General features: G+C 46.5%; 1 long non-coding RNA gene across 1 annotated transcript; it reads left to right on the top strand.

Annotated features, from left to right (window-relative positions):
• The first annotated feature begins 7069 nt into the window (after positions 1 to 7069).
• On the top strand, positions 7070 to 26042 carry LOC122208545. Its single transcript, XR_006197269.1, has 4 exons — positions 7070 to 7325; positions 7441 to 7535; positions 25153 to 25227; positions 25922 to 26042. It is a non-coding gene; the product is annotated as an uncharacterized LOC122208545 (long non-coding RNA).
• The last annotated feature ends 1228 nt before the right edge of the window (positions 26043 to 27270 follow it).

Genomic DNA, 27270 nt, shown 5'->3' with positions numbered 1-27270 from the left:
TGCTGAAGGCACCCGGTGGGGAAGGATACGGATGCTGGCTATAAAGAAAGGGGGGAGCTGGCTGCCACCTTCCTTCCTCCGAGCTGTCTCACAAGGCTGCCACAAAGCTCAGGGAGGGACTTTGTGCACCAGCTCAGACAAGGTCGAAAGAGCCATGGAAGGGAACACGGAATCCTGGCCCCCCAGGGGGGGTCTGATCCCCATCACCCGCCCTCAGAGTGCATTTCCCTGTGACGCTTATGGCCACAGTAATTAACCATTTCAGCCGTTACTTATTCGCCGGCTGTCTCCACCAACAATCCACATGCCAGCCGCTAGCCTGGCAAGCAGGAGACCCTCCGACAACGAAGACAAGAACCCCCCATTTCCCAGAATGCTTTAGACCGTCGTCTTCTCTGGGTAATTCAGCTCTCTCTTTAACCGTTAAAAAGCAAACCCTTTTAATTTCCATCCTGGAGCTTAAAGCGTTTAAGAAAGGGTACACCCAATTACCTTCCTCCAAGGAGCAAGACCGGGAAAGATCCCTCCAACCCGTAACTGAAAATTGAGTGCCTCTGCTAGACGGTGGCCTCCGGTAGCGTTTACCGGACCCGTGGTGGAAGGAGAGCTCGGGTGGGAAACCCATGAAGGCCAACGCCATGGCCTCCTCCTTCCTCCACCCACACCTCTCCCAGCACCTGCCCAGGTGTGGAGCAGGTTGGGAAACTATGAGAGGCCACGGTCAGGATTTCCCCAGTTCACACTGGTGCTGCTTTGTCACTGATCCTCTAGGGGAGTGGCTGCTCTTGAGTCCAGAGAAACTTCCTGCCAGTTGACGAGATTCAGCTGAGCAGACCAGCTAAGCCCATGAGTGCCTGGTAGACCCCTGGAGCTCTCCGACTCCTTTTGAGATACTTTTAATCACTGCTGTGTTTGGAGCACTGGTGGATTTTGCGTGGTACCTGCTCGAAAGGTTTTAAAACCTCTGTGTAAGGGGATATCTTAGAACTTTCTGGATCTGAGCCCTCTTCGGTCCCAAAGCCCCCCCAAAAATGTGTGCCCTTCTCTGCATTTTTCCTGTGCTTCTCTTCCCACAGGGCCTAGTGAAGAAGAGAAACGCACAAGTAGACATTTTTTTTAAAAGATACGCGAATTCTCTGGCATACCCTACTCCCCATCTCTGACCATCACAACCACCGGGCTATGTAGCCAAATATGGGCAGCTTAAGCGCGCTGATAATGTAATTCCACATGTGACTGTATTGGCTGAGAACCGAGCTGGGTCCAGCTGCGAAACCCTCCATGTGGCTTCTCCAGGTGGTCTGGGCTTCCTTATAACATGGCGGCTGCCTTCCAAACGTGCTCGTCCAGAGCAAGGGAGAGAGACAGCAAGAAACAGACACACACACACACACACACACACACACACACACACACGGAGACACATAGAGAGGGAGATAGAGAGGGACAGGGAGAGACAGAGACAGAGATAGAGACAGAGAGAACGAAGCAGAAGCTGTGTCCTTTCTCTGACCCCAGAAGCCACACAGAATCTATTTTGTCGCATTGTTTTTATTCATTAGGATCAAGTCACCGAATCTGACCCACATTCAAGGGGCGGGAAATAAGCCTCCACCTTTTGAAGGCGCAGACCTATGTTAAAACCACCACTTTTTCTTGGTTATAGGGACTTCGAGAGAGAAGTTCACAAGCAAGTCTGAAGTCTTCTCCAGCATTCCACATGCCATGTCATTCTTTCTGGAACATTACTCCAGGGGAGAAGTAGAGGTAGCTGGGCCACCTTCTCACTTGCAGTGACCCTGTCCCTTTTTTTGTGCATGCTTGGCAGGCTCTATCCACCCTTTAAAGCCCATCTCCTTTGGGAAAATATTCCAGGGTGCCCCCAGGTAGAGTTGATTCCCTTGGCTCTCTGTTTACCCACAGCCTATGATTCTTATGTCCACCACAGCACCAAAGTGTCCATCCTCTTACCTTCTAGATGGTGGGTTCCCCTAGGGTGGGAATCTTGCTCTATCCCCAGTCACAAACATAGCACCTGGAATGTGCGAGGTGGGTAGGGTCCATAAATGTGGGCTGAGAAGAAGTTAGAAAAGCGAGCAATTGTTCTGGGCTAGAGTTTTCTAGAATGGGATGTGCACAAGCTTCACTTCAAGAGATCCTATAAAAGGATCCTATAAAACGATCATTTGTGCCAAATGAATTTGAAAAAACTCAACTCTCCCTCATTTGCCCCTTGGAAATTCATAAAGCATATCAACACTCAAATGGTGTTGAGTGTGGTTGAAGAGCTTAAAAAAAATGTGAGCTCTGGGGTCAGCCTGGATTTGAATTCTGGCCACATCTTTGTGCCTAAACACATGTGCCTCGTTTCCTTTGACTACAAAATGGGAATGATCGAATTATTCCCTACCACCTGAAGATACTGTTGCTGAGAAAATTAACTAAAATAATTCATGAAAGGCACCCGAATGTGTTAGGAATCCAGGAACTATTGAGTAATATTGTCACCAAAGGCTCTGAGAAGTCCTGCATCAAACGATCACAATATTTCCCAAACTTATTTGAGAGTACTGCCATTTTTTTCGGATCACACTTACTAATTCACACCCACATTTTGGGAAATGATGGCAGTAGATTTGATAATATTGGAAATTAGTCTCTGCAAGTTACATGATGCTTTGAAGCTAGAAAAACTTCAAGCGAGCATAATTCTTGAGGGGGTTGTTCAAGGGACGAAGTTGGAACTCCCGGCCAATGAATGAGCAGCTGACACATCTTTCTCATTCCATCTCTTTAACTGATGGCTTCTGTCCTTTTAGGAATTTTATTTTATTTTTTATTTTTTTTGCTTTTGGAAATCTTTCTCTCTGTTTATAATATACTTTGTTGTTGAATTGGCTTCCATACAACACCCAGTGCTCATCCCAACAGGCCTTCCTCCATGCCCATCACCTACTTTCCCCTCGCCCCCGCTCCCCACCATCCCTCAGTTTGTTGGTATTTCAGATGGGTTTGACCACATTTTTTCAATAGCCAGCATTGCAAAACAGGAAACACAAGCACAGCGAACAGTGATCTTGCCGAGCATGGTTGGATGCCCTTTTTGCAAATGCCCAACCCTGGCTTGTAACATCCTTAGATATGTGTTTGGGGAGAGATGCGATCAATGCTTCGCGTCTGTCTTTCGTGGGGAGCTGCGGATACTGTGGACAGAAATACAGTGCCTTATTTACTGCGGGCCAGGGCGCTTGTGAGTCTCCCAGATCCTCACGGGGCACTGAGGGTGTCGGGGGCTGCCTGGATTCCTGGGGAGGACTGGGCTCCTGGTGACTCATCAAGGTGGATGACTGAGTCCCGAGCTGAATCCAGTGAGGTGGCTTTAACTGCCCACAGCCATCTCCTCTCTTTCTGGTAATGCCTCATCTCCATCTTCCTCCGGGAAACCACCCCTTCCCACTCTCAGGGATGCTGAGAGAGGACCAACTCTGCCCCCGGCTGCAGAGGTGGGCACACGACCCAAATCTGGCCATTCAGAACCTCCCATTCCCCTGCTTTGGAGTGGACGTGTGACCTGAGCGGGGCCAATGAGGGTCCCCGGTTGGAATTACTGGAAGACAGCCAGGCTGGTCAGACCCGGGGACAGTGCAGGGGAGGTGGCAAGCAACGTCATTGTCCAAGTAAACTCAGCCCTTAGACTTGCTGAAACCTCCTCTGTGATAAAAAGTGGAGAAGAAGAACATTTGCAATTACACACCTCACACGCCCTCTCAAGAATAATACTTAATATTATCATGATTGTATTTTATTGAGCATTTACTATGTGCCAACTCCTGTGCGTCCTCCATTGTCACATACATACACCATGTCCCGTCTGAACATCTCTGAAGTCATCGTGCGCCTTTTAATTGATGGCTTCTTACGATTGCTTCCAGCCAAGCAGGGGTCACGACCTGGTTGTCCTTGCCTTAACCGATATATCCCACATTCATTTTTCATGAATGCCAAGGGTGATATATGGTGAAAATCTGTGTCTAAGTAAAACCCCTGGGGCGCGTGGGTGGCTCAGTCGTTAAGCGTCCAACTTCGGCTCATGATCTTGGAGTTCGTGGGTTCAGGCCCCACGTCGGGCTCTGTGCCGACAGCTCAGAGCCTGGAGCCTGCTTTGGATTCTGTCCCTCTCTCTCTCTCTCTCAAAAATAAATAAGCATTAAAAAAAATTTTTTTTAAATAAAACTCCCAACCACTTCTTCAACAAAAATTCCAAATGACAAGAGCATTTTGGGATACGGTTTAAACACCAGTGTCTTCCTTTCTCGGAGAGACATAAGGCGATGTTGTTCTTGGAACTGAGGGCATCTCAGCGTCTAGGAAACACAGGATTTCCTTATTTAGCATTGGGGTGGGGACGGTTTAACACTTAACAGACCAATCCGTGGGGACGTTGGCTAATTCCTCAGACCCACCACCAAGCACCAAGCGCCGGACCGGTGTGCAGAAAGCACATAAAACGAGGCCAGATGAGATCAGTTCGAAACCCAAATCATAAACAGACTTTGCCCTCTGGGCTAGGATTTCAAATTTGCGGTCCCAGGCAGAGATCATCTTTTCTTATTCCTTTCTTGGAAAAAAAAAAAAAAAAATCTCTTTTCTGTCCTCTCCCAAATCCAAACTTTCCCCCCAGTGTTGCCGCATCAGATAACGCCATGTCGGTGTGGTAGCGTTCCTGAAAACGTTACTTGTAATCTACAGGATTAGGCCCAAAGCTACGTTCCCGGTCTGCCGTTTCTCTACCAGAAAATTGTTACCAGGGACTGAAAAAGACCAGTGAGCTTGTTTAAACCGGCCAAGGACCCAGTTGAAATGATGTGGCAACAATTAGAATATGCTTTCCTTTGGGAAGACGTCACTCAGCCTCTTTCAGCCAAATGTCCCAGTCGTCACGGATAATTTTTCTGCACAACACCGCCCCCCCCCTCAAATTTTTATAAATTAGAACCATCCAATTTGGCTTCAGGAGTTTTCTTGGCAGTAGGGAGGAGAGTTTCATGCTGGAATAAATTGTACCGAGGAAAGAAGGGTCTTAGGGCAGACACAGCTTGCTGATGGAGTGTAGGCAAATGGGGGCATGGTGAGGCTTTCCTTCAGAGGCTGCTTTGAAAACTGGCTTTCATGTGAATATCAGACGCTTTATTGCCTTGACTCGGGTGACCTCATCTACCAGAATGAAGTCATCCATTCTGCCGGGGAAGACAAACCTTCGTTCCAGAGAATCAATCAGGCCCATCAAGGGCCCTGCTCACCCCCTTATCTGCAGCCAAGGAGGGAGCTCGCAGTTATAAACCTGACAGGCCCCAGAGAGCCCCCCGTTCTGCACGTTCCACTAAATCAAAAGGGAACCCAAAGCCTCAAGGAGCACCAACTTGCTAGTCGGTAAGCACAGCTTGACACATTTCTGACTTGGGGGATTGTTTGGAATCGAGGGATTTCTGGAGAACGAAAGCGCGGCATGCCGGTGAACTTCGGGGGTTTCTCCTTCTTGTGATTAAACTATTAACTCCTGCCAGATAGGAATGCCAGGCACATAATTGCTCGCCCTAGCCTTTTCATCCCGGGCTATTGCACATCCCATAAACAGTCCAATTAGGAAACCAATTAAAATGAGAAAGAGGCTTCCTGAATTACCTAGCAGTGGAGGCAGCCCTGCCTTTTCGTTGTCAACCAGTGAAAGGTTTTTATTCTTCATCTGCTGAAGAGGCCAACGACGGAAGGGAACCCGGGCTGCCCACGGGCCGAGCTGTGCTGAGGGGGACAGACTGCAATGCTCTGTGGGACTTCTCGGAGGGTGTCAGAGGAGAAGGAAGCTTTGCCTTGCTTATCTTCTTGCAAGCCAGAAAAGTACAAATACAAATGGAGAACCCTATGGGGCGCCCGGGTGGCTCAATCGGTGAAGCACCCAACTTCGGCTCAGGTCACGATCTCGCGGTGCGTGAGGTCAGGCCCCGCGTGGGGCTCTGCGCAGACAGCGCGGATTCTGTGTCTCCCTCTCTCTCTGCCCCTCCCCCACTGGCGTTCTGTCTCTGTCTGTCTCTCAGAAATAAATAAACGTTAAAAAAAAAATGGAGAACTGTACCATGAAGTGTATTTTCTTATTGCCACGGGAGATCCGGTGAATGCGTAGCCTGTCAGAGAGTAGATTCTTCGCTTAGGAAATGGGCCACCTGCCTCCTGGAAGCCTCTCCCATACATTCGGTCACTAGATCCTTCCGCAGGGCGTCCCTGTGTGGTTGTAGGATCCCTCATGCCAGCAGGGAAGAAGCTGACCTTGGCCAAGGTCACAGACGTCTCCATTCGTCTGTTCAAGAGACATGTATGGCTGGCCGACTCAGTGTGGCAAGACTTTGCTAGTCCCTGGGGATCCGAAGGGCAATGAGGACAAGAGTCCTGCCTCCGGGGACCATGCAATTCGGAGATGCACTCAGTCACTTCCCCTCACCCTGGGCTCCCGCAGCACCTCACAGGCCCCCCTAGTTTAAACCTCCAGCTTTAAAACGAATCCCAGCGCATGGCACACGGGCAGGTGCTCCAACGGGAAGTGTCCAGACTCAGGCCTCTGCTCCTCCCACCTGACCATCGGGATCCCGAGTCCTGGAAGCCAAGGGGGGCTTACCGATTCCTTTCCCCGATGTGCATGTGTGCGCCCTGTGGATGCACGCGCGTGCGTGGGCATGTGTTTGCAGAAGAGATAGTTAAATGTTTTTAAATTTTCTTTTAACGTTTATTTATTTTTGAGACAGAGAGAGACAGAGCATGAATGGGGGGAGGGTCAGAGAGAGAGGGAGACACAGAATCGGGAGCAGGCTCCAGGCTCCGAGCTGTCAGCACAGAGCCCGACGCGGGGCTCGAACTTGTGAACCCCGAGATCATGACCTGAGCCGAAGTCGGACGCTTAACCGACTGAGCCATCCAGGCGCCCCGAGAGATAGTATATGGCGCGTTCCCGGTTCTCCGGGGCCTCTATGGATGGTGGAGGCCTTTTGGGACTCCGCGTCTAACGTTGGCCTTGTCTCTTGCTGCTTACAGAATTAAAAGGAGGAACCCAGATCTGGCGCGCTGCAAATGGCTGGAAGGCTGAGAGGCAGCGCCCTAGGAGAGAAGCCCCGTCGCCTCCTGTCGTGGCACCGACCGCTCCTCTCTTCGTCCTGAGAGCCTTTGCCGTGCCTTCTCTCCCCCTGTCTGGATTCCGAGCTCCTTAAAAATAAGCTGCTTTGCTGCTTACAGCCCTCACGACCCTGGCCCAGGGTGGCCCCTCCCCGCATCCCCGACAGGTGAACACCCCTTTCTCGAGTATCTCTGACCTTCTCCACCAGGAGCGGCTTTTTTTTTTTTTTTTTTTTTTGCACCTATAATGCCTGGGCCTGTTTCGTTGAAATTTTAAACCAGGCGGCGGCTTCAGGACCGGGATTTGAGCCTGTAACGTCAGCATCGTCGTATAAAACCCCGAGGCCCATCCATCGCACTTCTTCCAGTAGAATCAGGTGGGCAAGTCGCTTCATCTTCTCTAGCTTCTGTTTCCCCACCTGGAAGCCTTAAGTGACAACAGTACCTGAGTGGGGTTTGGGGGAGTTAATGTCCACCGTGTGCTTAGGACGGGGCCTGGCATATGGGCAGGTGCCACGCCATGTAAGCCCCTCCCGTTCCTGTGCGGTGACGCTTGTCCAAGCCGTTTGCTTTGTCCGCACGGCGCGGCGCGGGGCTGTCGCGCCTCTTTGGGGGATGCTGATGACAGCACCAGTTGGGAAGGGCCTCGAGAGACTCCCAGTGCTCTCAGCATCCTTGCTGGACCCCACCCCCCCCGAAAGGTTGGTTTCTATGGACGGGGCGTTTGGTATGTAGCAGGTGCTATACGTTGTGTTTTCATACGTCCTATCTCACTCAGTAAAATGAGCAGCTTTGGCTTAAATTTCTGGGGGCCGGAAGCCCACTATATCCTAAGGTTTCTACAAAGAGGCAGCACAGCAGAGGGGTTCGGAGGATGGACAAATCATATCTGAATCCCAGCTCTACCGGCTGGGTGAACTATGTAAACTCCCTCTGCCTCGTTTTCTCCATCCATAAAACAGGGATAACAGTGATGCCTGCCTGCCAGGGTTTTATGAGGATTAAGTGAGGGAATGTCGACAAAGCTTCTTTCAAAAATGTTTCTTTTACTTATTTTGAGAGAGGGAAAGAGAGAGCACACGAGCGGAGGGTGGTCGGAGACACGGGGAGAGGATCCAAGCGGGCCCTGCGCCGTCAGCCCAGAGCCCGATGCGGGACTCGATCTCCCGAACCCGCGAGATGATGACCTGAGCCGAAATCAAAAGTGGGACGCTTAACCGACTGAGCCACCCAGGCGCCCCAGGAAAGCTTCTCGAAGCGTCCCTGACATGTACACGCCCCGTGCAAGACTCGAAGGAGGAAATTTCACTTTTATGGCGACGCGGTGTCAGAAAGTTCTCTCTTTGATGTAAAATCCATACTTCCTCCTCTGTGGAGTCAAGCAAGGGTCCTGCATTTGGCAAGTCCTCAGTCTTGTGCCTGTTGTCCTCTCGGTGGATTTCCTAGCCGTGCTGCCTTGCAAAGTGACTTCTGTTATCTGAGCTTGTATTTCCTCATCTATTAAATGGGTGCTGTCACCACGGTGTAGCTAAGCTTCCAGAAACTCACCTTGAACCCAGTGGTGACAACTCTTCGGGCCAGGCTTACGCTAACCAACACCCTAATTCACACTGACGAGGACACGTGCATCAGGCATCATCCCAACATGTCACTTCACGAGGATCAGGGTCACTGGCAAGAGGCCTGGAAACTTTAGGGTGATCCAGAACAGCCAGGACGATCTTTCCAAAGCACAGATTTGATGACGTCTGTCCCCGGCCTAAATTGCTTGTCATGAGTTGTTCCCTTGTCCTTTCCTGCCGCATTCTCCGTCGTTCCCTGCTCTCCCAGCCCCACCCAGACCCAAATTTCCATGTTCTGTCTGGAGCAGTGCTTCTCAAATGGGGGTGAATGCGCCCCCCCCCCCAACCCAGGAACATTTAATAATGTCTAGAAACATTTTGGGTTGTCACACCTCAGGGAGGGAGTGGCACTGACCCCTGATGGGTAGAGGCCAGGGGTGCGGCTAAACCTGCATGAGAGAAGTATGGCGGCCAAATATCAATAATGCCACGGTTGAGACACTCTGGGCTGTTTTCTACTTTTCCACAGAATAGTTTCCACCAGCCATCCACTCACCTGTGCCTACTTGTATCAGTCAGGATAGACTAGGTTATAGTGCGTAACACACACTCCCATATCTTAGTGGCTTAACCCCATGATGCTCATTCCATACTAAGGCCCCACTCCAGTCTGTATCATCCTCGCTCTGGGACCTGAGCCAAGGGCACAGGCACCCTTAGAATGTTGCAGACTGCAGTGGCAGAGGGAGAGCACACGGCAAATGGCTCACTGGGGTCACTTTGGCTCACGTTTTATTGGCCAGTGCAAATCACATGGCCACGCCCAACCTCAAAGAGGGTGAGGGAAGAAAAGAGAGGGGAAAAGCTCCTTGACGTTGGTCTTGGCAATGATTTTTTTTTTTTTGGATAGGGCCTCAGAAGCACAAGCACCAAAGGCGAAAAAGAGACAAGTGGGACTGCGTTTAAACTAAAAAGCTGCCGTGCGGCAAAGAAAACCATCAACAAAATGAAAAGGCAACGCACAGGATGGCAGAAGGCCTTTGCAAGCCATCTATCTGATAAGAGGTTAATAACTAAAACATATAAGGAACTCATACAACTGAACAGCAGAAAAAAAAAAGATCTGATTAGAAAAACGGACCAAGGAACTGTAGAGACCTTTTTTTCCCCCAAAAAGACATACACGTGGCCAACAGGTACATGAAAAAGTGCCCAACTCCATTAACCATCAGCGACGTCCAAATCAAAACCACAATGAGATACCATTCCACATCCGTTAGAATGGACATTGTCAAAAGGACAAGAGACAACAAGTGTTGGGGAGGATGTGGAGAATAGGGAAACCTGGGGGACTCTTGGTAGGTATGTAATTGGTGCGACCAATATGGAAAACAGTATGGACGTTCTCCCCCACAAAATTAAAAATAAAGCTACCTTATGAGCCAACCATTCTACTCCAGGGTATTTATCTAAGGAAATGAAACCACTCTCTCGAAGATATAGCCGCACCCCATGCTCATTGCAGCGTTATTCACAATAGCCAAGAGAGAAAAACAACATACGTGCCCATTGCCAGATGAATGGATAGAGAAAATGTGAAGACAGCCCAGTGCCCACGTCCCCTTTGCAAGCTGCACCTGCAAGGATATCAGAAGTCTGTAGTTGGTGGGACAGGCCCATCATCTTCTCTAGACCCAGCCCATTCTGCCTCCTCCTATCAGTGCTTCCCAAGTTCCAAGCTGACTTCCCTCCTTTGATGGATCTGTTCTGTGTTAGATGTGCTTATAATACTGAATGATGTGCATCAAACCCAGTTCTTCCTACCCCCTACCCAACTCTGGTGAGATCTGCTTTCTAAGGCAACATTTTCCAAACTTCTGTCACGTACTTAAGACTTTCCCAATCTGGGACATAGCTTTGTCCCACTTCCCCTATAATTTAATGGATACATCTTTTTTTTTTTTTTTTTAACTAAACTCATATGTTCACCTAGATAAATTTCTCTACAAACAAGGACACTTTGGTCGTGGATAGATCGATGGATGATAGATAGATAGTTACAGATCAGTCATTGAGTCATCGGTCCCTTTGGGAGATTCTAGGGAACCACGTAAATATTTGCAAAAACTGATAAATCAAGCATCTATCTTGCCTTTTCTATATGACCTGTATCTCAGGGTAGCCATATAGTTGATGAAGAAAAGCTTTTCCTTATAGAGTTTTCTAGCTAATAGGTGAAGAAGGAATGTTTGGAAGTAGACCATCGCTATGTTGTAAGACTTAATAAATCAATGGATCTAGGCAATGGTCATCAGTCAGTAGTAACGTCATGGAAAGAGAGACGGCAGACATCGTATACTTCTTAATGAAAGAACACAACCCCATCAACGAAACGACCTTGCAAAAACATACTGAACTTGAATCTGATCAAGCTTCTAGACCTAACTACCACTTTACAGGATCCACAAGGGACGGCGGAACTTACCCACAAGATGCAATCAGCAAATCTAAATTGTGGAAGGTTCTACACAACAAATGACCTAGCTTCTTTAACACAACTATACCCTCCCCCTCCAAAAAAAAAAAAAAAAACCTGCAAGTTAAAAAAGAGAAAGAGATAGAAGAAAAACCCCAAAGGTCAAGAGAGCCCGATATGACACAGGAAATTACAAGTCTCTTTTGGATCCTGATTCCAACAAATCAGGTAAATGTGAACACTGGCCTGGTGATGTCATGATATTGATACTAATTATTGTTAATTTTTCAGATATTGTTAATTGTTTTAGGTGTGATAGTTTTTGAGATGTGATTATATTTTTAGAAGTCCTTCTATTTTGGAGAAAGACCCCAAAATACTTTCAGATGGAAGGACGCGATGTTCCACTTGGCATGAATAGGAGGTAGGCAGTGGGCAGAAGAGGAGAAAACAGTGGCCAAGTATCAGGGATGTCAAAGCGGAGTCTCGTTCTGTTATTCCCCTTATTTTTGAATATGCTTAAAAATGTCTACAATAAATTGAAAACAAAGACCAAAAAAAAAAACAACCCAACAACACCAGGAGGAGCTGCTGGGTGGCTCAGTCGGTTAAGCGTCCGACTTCGGCTCAGGTCATGATCTCCCAGTGCATGGGTTCGAGCCCCGCATCGGGCTCTCTGCTGTCGGAGATCCCCGGCCCCCTCTCTCTCTCTGCACTGTCAAAAATAAATAAATAAACTTTAAAAAAATAAAGTCAAAAAATAAAAATAATTTAAAAAATAAGTGAAAACCAGGATGAGGTAATAGAATGACGGACAGCATCAGTGACAGGGAGGTGATCAGGGAAGCCTGAGAAAATAAATGCATGCAGAAATGAATGACGACGAGCCAGGCGCAGGAGGGGACAGGGGAGGAGTATTCCAGGCGGAGGGATGTGCAACGCCACCAAGATTCCTCGACACTGTCTGAGAAACAACCTTGTAGAACCTGGTAAAATGCCACTTATCCATTTTCTAAATTGTGCGATCAGCCAAGATGTCTAATTAGCAACTGAAAATATCGCCGCTTCGAAAACGATGCTTATTTTCACCAGGGCTCCTTCCCTCCAAATGGAGATGTGTGTAGAAACCTTATGCTTTGGATTAAGATTTCAAGTGGGTTTTTTTTTTTCTTCAAAACTTTGATTAAAATTATTTTAATTAAAAAAATTTTAATTGCCTTATTGTCATTGCCTGCCGTCTGATTCCACCACTGGGATTCATCCCTCCACCTGCTGGAGCTCCACAAGCTACCAGTTCAACGGCCACATGTCAGCAGAGAAAAGGAAAATACCAGTTTTTATATTTGTGAAATATTGCACCAATGCATGTAGTGTAAAATAGCCCAGTGTGGTCCCAGCTGAATAGTAAGAGGGTGATTTATTCCCAAGGCTCTGTTTCCATTTTTGCTGTTTATGATAGCATATCAACGGAGCTTTTTGATTGAATTACCACCTTGTATTCAGGCTGGGACCATGCATTATTACATATGTAAGTATAAATGTTAATGCAAATGAGCTTTCCTAATGAAATGAGAGGCAGTTTATTTTTCCTTGCATAATGGGTGGTTCTGAGGAGATTTATTTTCTAAGAGTGACTACAAGCTTATTTTTCAATTTGTCTTAGCACGAGCCCCCCAATAATTCAGATCCACAGATCTTTAAGCTTCCACATGTTAATGCGGAATTTTTTTTTTTTCATTTTTAAACTGAAATCAATTTCAGTGTGATTTATCATCAGAGAATTGCCTTATGTAAAATGCTTAAGTGAATGAAGTAATAACTTTCGGCCTATCGGTTAGAGAGAGCAATTTTCAGTTTCTCGGTTCTAAATAAATGGGGAGATCCCGGGTCACGTTTTCATTTTATTCATTGCACTGTGTGCTTTAGTTATTACTGAGTTTTGGAATGTCTAGAAGCTTCCAATGAGCCGAATTACTTTTAAATATTGCTGAATTTTATCTTATACAATTTGAGTTACTTGGCATGATGTTGCTTGCTATTATTCTGTTATCCCCTCACCTGAACCAGCTGGCCACGTCTGGAGTGTATTTCACTCTTCATAAATTAGGACACTGATGCTGCGCCATGGGTCTCTCTTGGCATGTGAAATTAACCGCAGCTTCCTTGCTTTGGAAGTCGATGGAGGTTTTGCTTAGTAAATACTCGCCTGGTAACTGCAGAGGGGGAACCAGGCTCAAGGAAGAGCGGTGTGGGAGCCTTTCTCTCCCATCTTCGAGGCGCCGGAGGCTCGGGTGAGTGGATCCCCAGGACAGAGTTTGCCCCCCAAGCCTTCTACACAAATTGTCGGTTTGGAGATTAATCGGATGGCGCCCTCTGAGAGCACGATGGGCGTGTAGGAACAATATGACAACAGTAATCAGAAGAATAGTCATAATAATCCTGTTTACTGTACTTGTATGTAAATAATATATCATAAACATATGTGTTATACTAATGTATAGGATATATACACTAACAACAATAGTAATAGTAATAATCCTGTTTATTATACTCATATGCAAATAAGATATAATAATAAATATATGTAATAATAATCCTGTTCATTTATTATACTCATGTAAATAACATATAATAATAAATGTATGTATTATACTAATACATAAGATATATATATATACTAATAATAATGGTAATAGTAATAATCCTATTTTTTTTTTTTTTTTTTATTTTAGAGAGAGAGAGAGCATGAACAGGGGAGAGGGGCAGAGGGGTAACTCAGCACAGAGCCTGATGCGAGGCTTGATCCCCGTGTGGAATCATGGAATCATGAATCAGGTCATGGAATCACGACCTGAGCTGAAATCAAGAGTCAGACACTCGGGGCGCCTGGGTGGCTCGGTCGGTGAAGCGTCCGACTTCGGCTCAGGTCATGAGCTCACCGTCCGTGAGTTCAAGCCCCGTGTCGGGCTCTGTGCTGACAGCTCGGAGCCTGGAGCCTGCTTCGGATTCTGTGTCTCCCTCTCTCTCTGCTCCTCCCCTGTTCATGCTCTGTCTCTTTCTGTCTCAAAAATAAATAACGTTAAAAAAAAAAAAAAGAGTCAGACACTCAACTGACAGAGCCACCCAGGCACCCCTGGTGTTTCTTATACTCAGATGTCAATGAGATATAATAATAAATGTATGTATTATACTAATATATAGGATATATGTATTACTATTAATAGTAATAATAATATGCTGTTTATTATATAATAAGGATATATGTACTACTATTATATAGACTATATACTACTAATGGTAATAATAACCTTGTTGCTTTATTATACTTGTATATAAATAGTATATAATAATAAAAATATGTATTATAATAATATATAGGTTATACATCCTAATAATAATACACAAACTTTTATTGAGCACTTACTATGCCCGGGCACCATGGTAAGTATCTAACTTGCATTCGCTCATTTAATCTCTACAACAACCCTCCAAGGTAAGAACCACTGTCATTTCCATTATGCAAACAAAGAAACGGAAGCTCCGAGAAACTAAGTAATTTGGCCAGGGTCACCCAGCTAAGGATAAGTGGAGGAACAGAGATTGAAAACCAGTCTGGCAAACATTCTCCTCTAGCGAGATTTCCACCTGCGCCACGCTTGTGAAAAATCCCCTCATCTCCCGTTCCGCAGGAGAGAAAGGAGATCGTGTCAGCCACGTGGTAAGTTACAGGTCAAACTTTAAAAGTCAGACACAGGGGCGCCTGGGTGGCGCAGTCGGTTAAGCGTCCGACTTCAGCCAGGTCACGATCTCACGGTCCGTGAGTTCGAGCCCCGCGTCAGGCTCTGGGCTGATGGCTCAGAGCCTGGAGCCTGTTTCTGATTCTGTGTCTCCCTCTCTCTCTGTCCCTCCCCCATTCATGCTCTGTCTCTCTCTGTCCCAAAAATAAATAAACGTTGAAAAAAAAAAAAATTTAAAAAAAAAAAAAAAAAAAAAAAAAAAAAAAGTCAGACACATCTGGTCACGTTCCAACTCTGGGGCTGTCACTTAAGCTGCGTGGCCTGGCGTTAAGTTGCTTCGCCGCTGGCTGCCTCAGTCTCCCCGTCTGCAGTATGGAGGTGCTCGTGATAATATTGCTGTTATGAAGAACTGATGAAACAATACCATGGTCAACGGATCAGGATCTCTTGGAAGCAAGCAATCCTGAAACTAAAATCTTACACCAGATTTACTCAGGTGGGAGCTGGCTCTGGCGCTATTTTAAAAGAGCTTATCAATTTGCATTTCTAATTACCCTCTCACTACCTGCCTGGCCAGTCCTCTGAGGACTTGCTCGGCAATTGATGTGATACCACTTAGAAATTTCTTTGAGTTCTTCAGAAGAAAGGTTTTCTGTACAATCCAGCTGGTGGTGTTACCATTTAGAGGAATCTGAAAACCTAACTGTACTGCTGATATGCTCATAGGGAGTTGAAAGGGGGATTATCTTTTAAGACTTGAGAATGTTGATGTTTGCAAATATTTTCTTGCTGCCTCTCCTAATACTGCAAATTGACCGCTGAGCTAATGGGCAGGAGATGACATCACGCGAAGCAGCAGCCTTTTAAGTGCAAGAACGAGATGAGCCACTTAGAGTAATTAGGAAATCCTTAAACAAGTGTTTGCAAAGTATTGGCTAACCCTGAATGTTTGCTTTTTTTTTTTTTTTTTTTTTTTTCCTGGCATCCAACTCTAAAAATCTGACCTTGAATAATTATCTACCCACTGGCTTTCAGCACCAGGAGCAGAAAGGCTCTGGGCGGCCATCTGGTTGCGTGTGGACAACACCCCTGAACCTAAGTGCAGTTAAGAAGCAAGGAGCTGGTTGGAGGAAATGCTCCCACGCTGTGCGTAGAGTGAGGCCTCTGCTAAACGCTCCAGCAAAAAGTCAGTTTTCTTGCCTCTCGTTTCCACTTTCAAAATGGCTCTCCGGCTCTTTTGAAAGTCTGCTAAATGGACTTTCAGTATAAATAGGCATAGGGGCGCCTGGGGGGCTCAGTCGGTTGGGCGGCCGACTTCGGCTCAGGTCACGATCTCACGGTCCGTGAGTTTGAGCCCCGCATCGGGCTCTGCGCTGACAGCTCGGATCCTGGAGCCTGCTTCGGATTCTGTGTCTTCCTCTCTCTCTGCCCCTCCCCTGCTCTCTCTCTCTCTCAAAAATAATGAACAAAGATTAAAATAAATTTAAAAAAAAGAATTTCTGGGGCACCTGGGTGGCTCAGTCGGTTGAGCGTCCAATTTCGGCTCAGGTCATGATCTCATAGTTCATGGGTTCAAGCCCCGCATCAGGCTCTATGCTGCCACGTGCTCAGAGCCTGCAGACTGCTTCGGATTCTGTGTCTCCCTCTTTCTCTGCCTCTCCCCCACTTGCACTCTGTCTCTCTCTCTCTCTCTTAAAAATGAGTAAACATTAAAAAAAAATTTTTTTTTGAACTGGCCTGGATTCCACCAGTCATCATGGCCACCGGTGATGGAGAAAAGCTGGCTTTCTCCGGAGGATTCGTTGGCCTGTTTAGTAGCGTAGGTAGAATGATCTGAACTCCTGTCTTTTGGACCCAAGTCTATAGGGAGATGCGGTGAGAGGCGGCAGCCTAAGCCTGGGGCTGATGTTCAATCATTTGGTATCAGATCAATGTATGGTATCTTCTGGAAACCAATTTTCTCGCCTTAAAGAAAACCATAGATCGATCGATCGATAAATAGATAGAGATAGAAATAGATAGAAAACGCTCATGTATTTATAAAAGCAATGTGACTCCTTTGTAGAAAAGCCAGAAATTATAAAAATGTAAAATAAGTCAGGGGGGAAATGTTCATGATCCTACCTCCCAGTGCAAATCTCGAGGGTCTTTTTTTTTTTTTTTTTCCTGTGCATTTCTACATAATGGAGACAACCCTATGTAGAAAATTTGGTATTCAGCAATTTTCAGACCATTATTGGCATTTCCCCAAGCTTTGGCTAATGATAGCATTATATTCCCCCACAGGGCTATGCCGTCACGTGCATAACCATCCCCTTAGCTGTGGGCATTCAGGCTCTTTTCAGTGTTTGGTTATTATAAACGATGCCAGGTTGGACATCTTGCCTCCAACCTCTCCAACTCTTCACCAAGTTCGGCCCGTGTAGCGAACCAGCAGGTGCAGGAAACTTCCTAGGTTACTCATTATATGTATGTGTGTGTGTGTATATATATATATATATATATATATATATATATATATATATATGTAATACTATTTCAGCAGGTGAGGATTATGACTGCCTGAATTATTTTAGATTCCAACACGGGGCTTTTCAGATACTGGCTAGGAAAGAGGAAATAAAAGCCACATGTTGTCTTGTGACCCCGTAACCATCTCTTTGCGAGTCCCTTGGTTTAAGGACAATGGATTAAGCCAATGAGCCAAAGCAGAAGGTGATACTCCGAAAACCTGATTTCCCAGACTTCCTCGATCTTGTAAAATGATCGCTTTGTGTCTGCTGCAAATCTTCAGCAGGGAGCCGGGATGACAAGTGCATTGTAAACAGGTCTTTTCCCCAAGCGAAAAGAAGAGTGGGCCTTCCCATCGCCGGATCCGAGGGCTCTGTTCAGGCAAACGGAGACTTGAGTTGTGCCAAGTAGGTCCTTAGGTCATCAGACATGTATCAGGATGTGGTGTTTGAGGAAATGCAGACCAGGTATACAGATGTTTGCAGGGTGCTGGGTGCCCAGGGCTGTGCTCGTGGAGGACTAGGCAGTCCTCCCAATGGAGAACTTGGCAGTCCTCCCAATGGAGGACTCGGGCTCACACGGATTGTTGAGGCCCTGGAAGGTGGTAGTCCCCATTGTAGTCTCCCTTTCTACCCCCTCTACATCCCAGGGCTCTTTTCTTTCTGTATCAGGGTCCTTTCCTCCCCGCCCCCGCCCCCCCCCCCCCCCATACCTGTCACAGAGTGCTCCGGGAAGCCAGCAGGGAAAACAATGATCTGGGGCATAAGCCCCTTATCTGAGCATGCCCACAGATGAGTCAAACCTCTCCGCTGTCACTCCTTCTCTAGTCTTCTCTTTCTGTTCTCCCTTCTACTCTTCCAACCCCCCTTTTCTCTCTTGCCTGAGTATTAGGCCTGACTGTTTCACGGCCAGGAGCAGTTTTAACTCCATGGGTGTTACCCCCTGGGCTGGAGACCCAGAAACTCAGTCTTCGGTTCTGCCCATCACAAGAGCTGCTTGAGAACAGGGGTTCCCTCGGGGCAGCTGGGTGGCTCAGTGGGTGGCGAAGCGTGGGCTCTTGGTTTCCGCTCAGGTCATGATCTCATGATTGGTGAGACGGAACCCCACATCTGGGTTCCTGCTGACAGTACGGAGCCTGCTGGGGCTTCTCTGTCTCCCTCTCTCTCTCTCTGCCCCAACCCCACCCGAGGCTGTCTCTGTCTCTCTCAAAGTAAATGAATAAACTTAAAAAAAAAAAAAACAGGGCCCCCCCCCAATCACTAATTCCTCAGGGGCAAGTCTTAATCCTCAGAAAGCAATAATGAGGTTTAATGGGGCTCAACGGAAGAGAAGCACCAATTGTCTTTTCAGATGCAAAACTATTGAAATCCCCAAAGAAACCAAATGCATGCAAAGATGGGGGAGAACATTTCCCAGGAGTTTTCGAGCACAGAGATTCGGATCTTCTCTTATTATTATTATTTTTTTAATGATGTTCAAGTTTCACACCGTCATTTCCAGATACTGTGTCTTATGCTTGTATTTATTCCTCAAGCTCCTAGTAAAATGCTCTGTGCAGATTTAGTTCATTCACACATTATGTCCTCAACTGTTCTTTTTTTTAAGATTTTTTTTAATGCTGATTTATTTTGAAAGAGAGAGAGAGAGAGAGAGCTTGTGCGTACGCGAGCAGGGGAGGGCAGAGAGAGAGGGAGACAGAGGATCCCAAGTGGGCTCTGTGCGGACAGCAGAGAGCCCAACGCGGGGTTCAAACTCACGAACCGTGAGATCATGACCTGAGCCAAAGTTGGGTGCTTAACCAACTGAGCCACCCGGGTGCCCCGTGTCCTCTAAGTGCTTATTGAGTTGCTCATTTGCCAAGAATGCGTGAATTATAACTCTTGGTAAATGTGGTGAAGGGAAAGTGCAGGGTGTACCCGGAATACTGATGTGCATGGAGGCGGGAGAGGGTGGTACAAGGCGAGTCGACAAAGGAGGCTTCCTTAAGAAATGGTTTTCTGGCTGATGCCTGAAGGATATGTTTGGAACATATGCAGGACACGAGCAAGAGCAAAAGCTTGCCAGGCAAGCAAGAACGTATGCAAGGACACTCGGAAGGAAAGATGTTGGCCAGAAGAAGGAACTCTCTAGCTGAAGTGGCGGGAGATGGGGTCACATAGCAGGAGCCAGATTAGCGACATCTTGCCAGCCCAAAGGAAGGCACTGGAACATGACCCCTAAGGACAAAGAGGTTGTTTTATACTTAATTTACTTTTCTTTTAAAATAGTGAAGCGACATGATCACATTTGTTTTTCAACATCTCTTGGGTTCCGCTGTGAAGAAGGGGTCAAACGCGCGGGGAGACCAGATTGGCTGAAGTCCACATGAAAAATGGCGGAGTCTCGGTTGAAGGCACCGGAAGTGGCTAATGGAGAGATTGATGGGGAGGGAAAGTCTTTTCAGGGAGAATGGACGAGTCTTTAAGTGCGGGGCTGACAGGGGAGAGAAAGATAGGAAGGATGAATCCTGGATATCTGCCTTCATGCAGCCCTTGGCACAGAAGGAAAAACCTGGAGGCCAGCAAACTCAGAGGTGGAAAATAAACAGAAGTGAATGAATCATCGCAGCGATTACTTTAGTGCTACTTACGACCCCCGACTTGCTAGGTATTTCTTTTAAAGGACTTATTGAAATGACTGATCCACATCGTTCTCCTGGTAACCACGGGGTATGCAATTCTTAAGAGATATTTTAACACGGTTTCTCAAGTCATTTCAATAAGTTCTTTAAAAGAAACGGTGAATTTTTTTTTTTTTTTCAGAAAGTAAACGATGGCCTGTGCGCCATCCATTATAAATCGTGATGGATTTCCATATTCTCTACCATAAAGAACCTTTTTTTTTTTTCTCTCTTAGAAAGGAAAATTAAGGTTGCTGTGCTATGGGATCACTTTCATTATCTTTAGCATACAAATGATTGCTGAAAAAGATTTTCTTCCTCTACATAGGTACAATATCAATGATGTAATTTACATCGCATCCTTCATATTAACACTGTGATCCATCATCACTAACAATGCAGGGTCTTTGTGCGAGGGGCTGTCGGACAAATGTTTTAGCTCGCGAGAAGAAAATTGTTAGCATTTGAATAGAGAATGGTACAGGAAGGATTAATAGCCTACTTTGACGGATTAGAATGTAGGGAAATTGCTCAATATTAATATGAAAATGTTTGTGAATTGGTTGCAAAGTGGCGTCAATGGAAAATGATTATGTCTCCAAGGCCTTATCAGTTGAGACTTGACTCTTAGCAAAGACTTTCACACAAAAGACGGATGAGAGGTGGGGAGGATGGCTGGCTTCGGGGCGCTGGGACAAAAACCCACCGTGCAACCACGGGAGTCCTCCCGTCACTTTGGGTATCCTTCCCGCCCTACCATGGTCTTCCTGTTAGCACATCTGGGTATGGATTTACAAGAGAAGAGAAAGGGAAGTGTGGGTGATGTTGCTATTTCTATACTTCTGAGCCTTTCCGTCTTGGAAAACCCCATCAGAAACAACAGGGTGCTGCTGGATAAATAATCACCTCCCTCCAGCTGAAATTTTTGTCTGTGTGCAATGGCTTCCAAGATGGCAATTTGCAAGGATGGCCAACAGTTCAGAAACCGTGACGTGGAAATCATCGTTTAATCCTGGGCTCCACAACCCCAATCGGAGCCAGCCTTGTTTTAGAATGCCGTGGGAGAGGTTTGGTGCAGGGGGGGGGGGGGGGGCGCGTCAAAAGGTTACACTTGCCACCTTGCACTCTGGCGCTTTGAAAAAAATCTTAAGCCTCACTTTACCTCTGCCGATCAATCTCCTACTGAAAGTTTAAATTAATAACACAGTGGAGACCAACAGAGCTTTGTTGTTTCTACCAAAGCGCCAGACAATAGCAGGCTCTCTTTGCCCCTCGGGTGCAGGACCCCACCCCCCCCACCCCCCACCCCAGCACTGGTCTGCCTCACCCTGCGGCCGCGGTCATGCTGTCATTCGCTCTCGCTGACTGTCAGAATAGAGATGGCAAGCCAAGCAGCTGGAAACGCTGTTCTTAAAATCAAGCCACTGTCTCTTCCAAGAACGGAGGAGTGCCCTCAGTAGGGCCCTTAGAGTGTATTTTTTTCCCCACTTGGGTTTCATATGTAATGCTAGAACAGGCTTTCTCAGCCTCGGCATCACGGACGTCGTGGGCAAAATAATCCTTTGTTGTGGGAGCTTTCCAGGGCGTGACAGACACTTAGCAGCATCTCTGGCCTCCACCCACTAGATGCCAGTAGCAAAAGCATCCCCCCAGTTGTGGCTACCAAAAATGTCTCCAGACGTGACAATGTCCCCTGGGGGACGAACCTCCCTCCCAGCCGAGAACAACTGAACTCCAGAAACGAAAAGCGATCATGAGTTCTGTAGGAATATTATTGTTGGCATGAAAAACACACATAAGGTCCAATCATTTGCTCCTTAAAAGATGAGATCCCATGATGTTTATTCCCCTATTTTTTAAAAAGTGATAATCCCAGCTACCATCTATGGAACGCTAGCCATTTCCCCGGCATCGAATGCTTGAATAGATATCGTTATGCAGTCCTCAGGAAAGCCTGGAGAATTGGGTCAAATGACTCCCATTTAACAGACGAGGAAGCTGAGGTTTGCAGATGTTAAACCACTTGCCCCCAGCCCATCTGTTAATATGGCACAAAGGCGACCCAAGTCTGGGGGATTATGACAACGGTGCTTTGCACGCATGACAGCGCGTTCCTGGGAGTGAGGTCTTTGCTGCGAACACCTGTATCGTGCCCTTTACAGTTCCCCGTGTTTGATGAATCTCAACCTCCAACTAGAGCCCCTAAAACGAGCTCTGAGAATCTGCCTCCTCTCCCGGCTATTCAAGGGTCACCAGGCAACACAGCCGTGGGGGTGGGTTTGGGGTGGAGGGTGGAGGGTGTTGTGAATCCCAGGGCAAAGCATCGCTGAGCTCTCCAGACTGCCTTGCCTCTCTCCTGTCTTAGGCAGACGTCCCCGCCTCTCCAGGTGGCTGCTGCATGGGTTTACTCCCGCAGGATGCAGAAAGCTGAAAGAACAGTGCTGGGAATTATCTAGAAGCCCCTGGACCCCAACAATGCTTGCCCTTTCTTTAGTCTCTATTAAGTGGATGGCATAACATGGCGACATCACTCTATCCTCGCCTGGTATCCAATGCTTTCAGTCTGGTGCTTTGGGTCACGAACCCCAGCCCTCTGCACAGCTAAGTGCCGAACCTCCGCAAAATAAATGCACGTCCACAAACATATGCAGGTTTCCATAGATTTTCAGGGGGGTTCAAAGAACCCGCCGAGACCTCCCTCCATAGATCCCACATTAGGAATCCAGCTCCAGGCGAATTTTGCGAGCTCTCCAAGAATTTTGGCGAAAAGCAGAACAGCACCTTCTTTACCACAGAAGAAACCCGTATTGAGACATAACGGGGCCGAATTTGTGGGAATGAGCAAGGACAATAAGCAGTGAGGGTGCACCAGGGAGAGCAGGTGACATCTTCCCCTGGCCTGGCAACGTGCATTTAAGAAAGCTGACAGCTTGCGAGACCAGCCTGTGGCAGATGCGTCCCCAGCGTGCCCCTGGGACTGGCAGCTTCATTATTGCTGTTGTCAGTGTTTGTGGAGTGCGGACCCTGGGCGCCAGCCAGGCCTTTCCCAGGTAGAGATGTTCATTGTAACCTATTAATTCCCAGACGAAGACAGAGTCAAGATAGAGAGCTGGCGGCTCTTAATCCGGCCGCTGCACTTTCTGCTTTCACGCCTCCTTGTTTGTGGCTAAAGAGTGCCGACCTCTGTCCTGTCTGTTGTCATCTTAGCCCAGATTCTAAGAAGAATTCTGTGAGGCTCCCCCTTGCACCCTAGTCCTGCTCTCTAGAGGTGACCTTCAGTCCTTTCCGACATATGTTTGGGAACGTATTTCCTTGTTTCTAAACAAGATGTTTGGAAGGCTTTTGTTTTTAGTTTTAAATCTCGGTATTGTCTGTTAACTTCCTACAGTAGAATGTGAGGTGTTCTGGGTCTTCATGCATTTCTCACCGCTGCCCACCTCCAACACATATGCCTGGTAACATCAGGCTCACTTCCTGTCACCTTCCTCCCAATAGAGTTAGGTCACAATTTGATTTAGTTCAATATTCAGCCTTTTACCTTGTTATGATCATGTCAGTATTACCCTCAGCTGAGCCACTGATTATAATTACATCTCCTTCTTACAGAGCTTTTTGTTTTCCCTGGAGTTGCTAAGAGCCTTGTTTTCTAGCCACCTTTCAAGTAATTCACCTGCAGCCTCTCTATCACAACTGTGACTCTTCTCTCAGCATTTAAAAATATGTCTGCTCTTTGACCAGTCTGGGATTCTTCTAGAATCTAGGGATTCTTAGATTCTTCTTTTGGACTCTAGCACCCCATTCTCCTACTCGGTCTGGACCCAGTCCACTAGACTGACTTCTTGGTATCTTTCTTCAACATCATCCCAGGAATCCCTTTACTGTTTTGTTAGGTTGGATGTCTGTTTCCTGGAGCTCTGTGCCTATCTTTTGGGGGCATCATCTAGTAACTTCTGACTGTGGATTCATGAGATGCCTATTCCTTGAATCTGAAAATGCCTTTTTCCTAATCTCACCATCAAATGTTAAGGCTGCCAGCGAGCCCTTTCCAGAACATCATAAAAATCTCTTGTGGTTTCCCCTACCTTGTTGCTCCAGGGTATGTCCATATGCATAACAGGGAGAAGCATGTTTTTGGAGTCACTAACTTTTTCAGATTCTCAGGAGCACGGAGTATGCCTTCACAATCTATCTCTCACTATCCACTCAGAATTAACAACGACGTACCTTGTACAGCCCTTTACGATTTATCAAGTGTTTTCGTGGTCATATCTCACGGTGGCAGACAAGTAGACACCACGAATCCTGTATCCGAGGAAGCTGAGGCTAACTTAGAACCACACTGTTCATAAATGTCTAGGACACAGCGTTCTGACTACTGGTGAGTGCAAGATGGCTCAAAGAACCAGCAAAGCATGTGGCTTACGGCACCAGGAAAACGGAGACACCACAGAAATTTAAGTTTTGATGAGCTTAGCCGGAAATTTGCATTAAGAAATTTTTCCAATGAGCCATTTGTCGATCAGCATATAAGTTTTGTATTTTACGATTTTATAAGTTTTTGAACTCTCTATGGTAGGTCAGGGGAGCACCATAATATTTTCAAGGTTTAGGTAACTCTGAAGGTCTCCGTCCGGTTTGTTTCAAGGTAGGTGATTTGCTCCCCCCACCAATCTCCCACCCACTCTACCTTGATTAAATGAAGTTAATTTCTATAATTATGCTACAATTTGGTCCATCGCAGGAAACTAACTCCTAGGCATTGATCAAAAATTTTGCAATAATGTTCTGTTGACTCAAGAGTTTCTCAGTCGGAAAGGAAGGAAAGGGTTTGATATCCAAATCACTAGGGGAGACTTTTCAGCCTATTCTCTCTCTCTCTCTCTTTCTCTCTCTCTCTCTCTCTCTCTGACAATTCCTCCTCATCCTTATTCCATTACCTTCTACCAATTTAGGGAGCCAGTGTTACTGATGTGGGAGGTGGAGAAAGAAAAATCAGAACAAGATTACATTGACCATGATCAGAGCATATGAACAATTTCTGTTTTCCAGGCAGAGGAAATAGCAAGTACCAAGGTCCTGTGGCCCCTCGGAGGCTCCCATTCCCTCCATGCTCTGCTTTCCCAGGTAAGCACTAGCCAATTTTTAAAGGTAATCTCTGATAAAGTACTGTGGATCAATGTGGCTTAAACATAGCTTGAAAATATGTTTTAGAGTCTATACCTTAATCCAAAGAGAGAAGAGAAGTAATAGGATTTCTGATATTGGCAGGCAGGGGACTTCTGTATTTTTCAACATGGTGAAACCCCCACCTGGAAAAGCAGCAAAATACAACGGAAACAGGGAACGATCTTTCCTTAAACACAGCCTGCGTAAAATTAAATGTATACAAGTGCACGTATGGGCCAGGGCTTTGGATTGCAAACACAGAAGGGGACACTATCTGCTGAAGTAGGAAAGGGAATGTATTCGGTGTTTACCAGAGTGCATAGAATTGATATTCAAAATGGTAACTCACAGGACAGACCCCTGTCCAATCAGAAGGGAGTCCCTGGTGGCCCCCTGCTGTTCTGAGAGTTGACCCTTAGGTTTCTGGGCGATGGGGACCCGTGAGCAGACTCCAAGGCGGCCCGGAGATGCAACTGAGAAGCTTGGGGCTGTGGGCCCCCCACTGAAGGAGCGGAAGGTCTTTAACCTAACCAAGGACAAACAGGCTTTAGATGCTGGTATCTAGTGTTCGCTAGAACGAATGTCTAATGTTGAGGCAAAGATGCTTCTCTGTAAGCGGGTCTCTCCGTTTCTCCTCCTCTCCCTCCTCTAGAGACTAACTCTGCAAACAAGCCGTTGCTGGCGCCGCCGTCGTCGTCACCAAAAAAGACCTTGAAAAACCACTAGGTGATCGGCGATGTGTTGCCCAGCCCAAGGTCACCTTGGATTTTCATCACGACTGCCATGCTTTTCTTCTCATTAAAATATTTGACAAGAAGTCTTTGCATGGATGAGCAGGTCCAAGCACCCCAGCCCCACACTGTTCTCACAAAGATGTTGTACTGTCATAGTAACTAATTGTGCTGCCACCTGCAAATCAATATCTGTGTTACACACACATTGATACCGAAATCTGGGGTCTGTACAGGTACCATGCTGAAGATACTGCATGACTTCTTGATGAAATAACATACATTTCCTTCCCTTTAGGGTACTTACGAGTGACTTAAAAAGTAGGGTTTATGTCTTTATTTATTTCTGGGTCTCCACCGCACCTGGCCAAGAGCTGTTTGATCACAGCGGATAGTTGAAGATGCTTATTGGATCGGACAGTGGTGTTGGAACTGCAAGAAGATGAATACGTCCCAAGTCTAAGAAGTTGTATACAGGAGGAGGTTAGTGTTACAGGTGAGAAAACGAATGGTCCGGGTATGCCTGGGACTGAGGCGGTGCCCAGGGCACAGGACTTCCAGGACCAAAACTACGGAGTCACACGCTGGGACACGAGACGACATCCTAGAGTCGAATCCCGGTTCCATCACTTATCAACTACAGGACCCCGTTTTTAATTTGCGAAAGGCAAATAACAACACACTTGTTCCAACGGGCTTTGGAAATCAATATGCTAATACATATAAAGCACTTAGGACTATCCAATATCATAGAATACACACTGGGTATATACGGGTACAAAACTATCTATTAATTATTACAATGATGCCTCACCAGAACGTCTCCTACCAGAGCCCAGAAGATGCTTCTGTGAATATTTTTTCTCAGCATTTATAAGCCTTTTCAAAATACTGCATCTTACAAAACTTACCACAGTACAGCTTTTGTTCCAAAGCAATATTTGGAAACAGAACGCACTAACCTTTGCAGATATGAGCAAATAACAAGTCAAATTGGAAATCCCTTTGTATAATGTTACAACGTAACAGATTGAAACATTTGTAGGTAGAGGGAAGTGTTTTGAGATGAGCTATGTGATTCTACTTTTTAGACAGCTGTTGTAGTATCTGACCCTCTCCCTCCAAACACACACACACACACCCCAACAGGGTAACACACTATCAATTGTTTTTGTACTAGGAACTTGAGGATTCCCCAAAATCATCCAAGGGAAAGGGGGGAGGTGCTGGAAGAAGCTCTTCTACCTCAATAGGTACCATCGAAAGGCCA

The sequence above is a fragment of the Panthera leo genome, chromosome E2 (assembly GCF_018350215.1).
Source record: "Panthera leo isolate Ple1 chromosome E2, P.leo_Ple1_pat1.1, whole genome shotgun sequence".
NCBI classification, from domain to species: domain Eukaryota; kingdom Metazoa; phylum Chordata; class Mammalia; order Carnivora; family Felidae; genus Panthera; species Panthera leo.
This window is presented reverse-complemented; position numbering and strand designations above follow the sequence as displayed.